Below are 5,000 nucleotides of genomic sequence, written 5' to 3'. Positions count from 1 at the left end.
TTTCTTTAATTTCAGCAGATTAAGTTTTCTTCCTTTTATATTAAAATGTTTGAAATTTCTATGAATTTTTAAGTTTTTTTTCTAACATTTTATGCTTTTAGATTTTTAAATCATATAAATTCTAATCGATTACTAATATTGAGAGAAATTTCACTCAACCATCCTTACGTATGATGGTTATTGTATAAAGAAAAATACTCATACGTATAGGAGGCCACTTATTATTAAACTAATTTCAATGATTTTGTAAAATTCTTAATAGAAACTTTAGTGAGAGGAATTTCTTAAGATATAGGTAGAAACAAAATATACAATTTATTCTCCATAAGAAAGGATATAAAGACGAACAGAGAAAACGGCAATGTGCCCATTATAACAGTTTAATTCTTCAACATTTTGTTTAATTAAAATTAAATTACTTCCTGTTTTCTTATCTAAATATTTTTAATAGAGTATTTTGTAAACTGATACGTTTATGTTAATGAAATCTAATTTCACTTTTAATATTTGTATTTTAGAAATACAATAGGGGTCATTCATTACCAAACTACGTCATGACCTTTTAATTGTGCCTCTTTTTTCATTGCTTCTGGGTTATTTTAGGGTGATTTTTTTTTCTTTTTGGAAAATTAAAGCTGTCAATTACGTAACGTAACTAATTATCAATTAGTATTATTTTAAAACGTAATTTATATGTATTGAATAATTGAATAAAGGGATTGCTTAGTTACATGTATTTATCTTTTTAATGTGTAAAATGAAAATTATTTATTTTAAGGTTATATTAATGGGAAATGGTTGCTATACCCTTTACCTTCAGGAGAAGGCTATAAATAACTTTCCCACCCCTATAAAGTGTATATATTCTGAAACATTATATACGCAGCAATATCGGTCCATATATTAACGAGATATGAACAGAAATCAGAGAAAACTTTTGAAAATAATTATAAAAATTGAAATTTTTAGTGTAAACAACAACTCTCATAATAATGAGAAGGATATATATAAGTTTTTCATTTCGTTTGTAATTTCTATAATATAATTTTCCGAACGGAGTCGATTAAGCCATCTGTCCGTCTGTCTGTATGTTTGTTGAAATTAGCTTTTAGAGCACCCCAGATATCATTGAGATCTGAATGTACAATAATTCGGTTAGACATGCTTTCGGGAAGATCATTGTATAAAATCAGCAAAATCGGTCCGTAAATATCGGAGATATGAGCAAAAATCCGAGATAACCTCTGAAAAATTTCATCAAAAACTTTTATTCATATTCAAACAAAAATTGCAGAAAACAAAAACAAAATACATTATCTCTCATACGGTAAATTTTGTTATTATACTCTTGTTTATAAAAACAATGCAGAGCGAGATCAGCAGAGCAAGAGTAGCAGAGCGAGAGCAGCACTAGTGTTGTTATTGGCTAGAATCATGAAATTATGTATGTAGATGGTTATTTAGTTAGTTAGTTAGTTAGTTAGTTAATTAGTTAGTTAGTTAGTTAGTTAGTTAGTTAGTTAGTTAGTTAGTTAGTTAGTTAGTTAGTTAGTAAGTTAGTTAGTTAGACCTAAAAATATGTATTTAATCCAAGATTTTAAGTACACACATACATTTACATCATATGATTTCATAGACTATGTACTTGCAAAAAGTTATGAATAAAAACCTGTCTGTAGTTTTTGTAATACAGAAAAGCTCTTTTAAAGTTGGTAACTAAAATTAGCATTTTGTTTCCTTGCTTTGTAGCTTTATGCAATGAGTTTAAAACTCAAGATGTCTAACACAATATAAGAAATGAAAGTTAATCGTTTTAGCAAATAGCGTCATTCTATTTAAACAATTAAATACACGAAATATTCTTCTTAAGTAAAACACATACTAATCTGCGGGTTTTGTAAACATTCAGGGTTTATTTAATTATCACAAATAAGTACAAATGTTTGCTGTTAAAACGAAAAAAATTTCAAAGTTAAGACTTTGATTTTGCGGTTCATTAAGTTAAAGAATTTATGTTAATAATCTAAATAAGCGTTAAAGGAACATTATAAAAACCAAAACAAAATGACAAACGAAGATTTACAAAATAAACATGTGTGGTGGTTATTTAAGCGAAGAATCAGGGAACTTTTATTTTAAATTTTGTTCTTTTTCTTAACAAATTTACATAAATCAATCAATCAATCAATCATATATATAAATTGCACATTACAATATCAACACCAGTTTGAATCTTAACACTGTTTCATTAATGTCATCATTGTCCTTGTTGTGAAAATTCCCAAATGAGTTCGCTGTTGTGGCAGCATTTGGTTCAGCAGTCAAAGGACATCTTTAATTATGTTGACAATCATATATTTTGATGCAATTCGTTTGACATTAATGCGAGTAATATTTATTACTACTGATGGATGTCAGACGCTTTATGAGTTAGAAGATAATAACAAGATAGTAATACCCGGTGTTGAGCAGGTTTAGCTAGAAATAACAAACAAATTGCTGTTTTTTTCTCAATCAGGTTATATTCAACAGGAAACAGTTCTATACTATAGAAAACTGTTAACGTTTTCTATTCTATAGAAAACTGTTAACGTTTTCTATTCTATAGAAAACTGTTAACGTTTTCTATTCTATAGAAAACTGTTAACGTTTTCTATTCTATAGAAAACTGTTAACGTTTTCTATTCTATAGAAAACTGTTAAAGTTTTCTATTCTATAGAAAACTGTTAAAGTTTTCTATTCTATAGTAAACTGTTAAAGTTTTCTATTCTATAGAAAACTGTTAAAGTTTTCTATTCTATAGAAAACTGTTAAAGTTTTCTATTCTATAGAAAACTGTTAACGTTTTCTATTCTATAGAAAACTGTTAACGTTTTTTTCTCTATAGAAAACTATTAACGTTTTCTATTCTATAGAAAACTGTTAACGTTTTCTATTCTATAGAAAACTGTTAACGTTTTCCATTCTATAGAAAACTGTTAACGTTTTCTATTCTAAAGAAAACTGTTAACGTTTTCTATTCTAAAGAAAACTGTTAACGTTTTCTATTCTATAGAAAACTGTTAACGTTTTCTATTCTATAGAAAACTGTTAACGTTTTCTATTCTATAGAAAACTGTTAACGTTTTCTATTCTATAGAAAACTTTTAACGTTTTCTATTCTATAGAAAACTATTAACGTTTTCTATTCTATAGAAAACTATTAACGTTTTCTATTCTATAGAAAACTATTAACGTTTTCTATTCTATAGAAAACTGTTAACGTTTTCTATTCTATAGAAAACTGTTAACGTTTTCTATTCTATAGAAAACTGTTAACGTTTTCTATTCTATAGAAAACTGTTAACGTTTTCTATTCTATAGAAAACTGTTAACGTTTTCTATTCTATAGAAATCTGTTAACGTTTTCTGTTCTATAGAAAACTGTTAACGTTTTCTATTGTGTGGAAAACTGTTAACGTTTTCTATTCTATAGAAAACTGTTAACGTTTTCTATTCTATAGAAAACTGTTAACGTGTTCTATTCTATCGAAAACTATTTGTTTACTCTCTGTTTAAGATCTTAAATAAAATTGAATGAAATTTACACTTGACTTTGTGGGTATATTTGCTTGACTTGCTAATCTGGGTTGAATGAGTTCATATGTACATATGTGACCTTTTAACCTTCCATTTGAATGAGTTTGATTTGTTTACAAAATAAAATACATATTAAAATAACAAGATTTTCCAATTTGTTAAAATATTAAAAACCTGCGTCCTTTGACCCTTCAAGGGAATAATTGAGTAAATACAATATTGTTAAAATGAAACCATAAATATTTCAAATCAAATTTCCTTGTATTTCAAGAATTTGAGCAGCATAAATGTAAAACCAGCAAACTCTATTTTTCATCAATTCAACTAATAATAGTTAATGGTCGTGATTATACTAATGTTAAAATTTTCTTTAATTTTTGTATCCATAAAAATTATTAAATAATTAAATGAATTTATATAATACTATAAAAAAATCAGGAAACGCACATCCTGTACATCTGCTGTATTCAAGAATGACATTTGTGCATCCGTTTGCATAAAGCTAAATTTTCGAAAAACAAATTAAAGAGGACAACAATTATTGCACCTAGCAACGTTAATTAACATAGCATTTAAAGACATTTTGTATTATGTAAAATATTTAAATAAAATTTAATTCAAATTTTAAACAAATGCTAAAAATTATACAAAAAAATAAAAAATTATAATAATTTCTTTAAAACAATCAGTTTAAATAAATTATTATTTTTGCCATTTTTAACAAGTTTTTTAAATTAAATCCATTATTTTATTGTTATAATAAATTCAATTTTCAAAATTCTAACTGATTAATACGATTTTAATCTGGTAACTCCCTTTAAATCACAAATTGTATTGGCAACACCATAAGTTTTATATTTTCCAGTTTTATGAGACATCCTGTTGTTTCATATATAAAAAGTGTTACCAAGTTAGACGTAAAATTTCAAAGTCGCCAATATTGGACACTATGCAATTAGTATAGGTACATTTCTTTCAAATCGGTAATTACCGCAGTAACCCACTAAATGATCGGTACATTTTCAGTTTATAAACATTTTTTAAATAGTCTATAGACTAAAACTCTTATTTGTTTATAATAAGTTGTGTATTGTTTATAATCTAGTCAGTTTAATCTAGTTTAATGTCCATTCTATAGTCTGTTCTATAGTGTAGTCTATAGTGTAGTCTATAGTCTAGTCTATAGTCTAGTCTATAGTCTAGTCTATAGTCTAGTCTATAGTGTAGTCTATAGTCTAGTCTATAGTCTAGTCTATAGTCTAGTCTATAGTCTAGTCTATAGTCTAGTCTATAATCTAGTTTAAATAATTTCTGTAGAAAAAGATCGTTAAAGATAAAAAAAGGAAAAAGAATCAAGAAGTAGATTATTGTATTCTTGACATATATATATCTTTCAGGGAGCTCCTTTAGGGATATCAAA

The sequence above is a fragment of the Lucilia cuprina genome, chromosome 3 (genome assembly GCF_022045245.1).
Source record: "Lucilia cuprina isolate Lc7/37 chromosome 3, ASM2204524v1, whole genome shotgun sequence".
In the NCBI taxonomy this organism is placed as follows: Eukaryota; Metazoa; Arthropoda; class Insecta; order Diptera; family Calliphoridae; genus Lucilia; species Lucilia cuprina.
Note: the sequence above shows the minus strand (reverse complement) of the source record.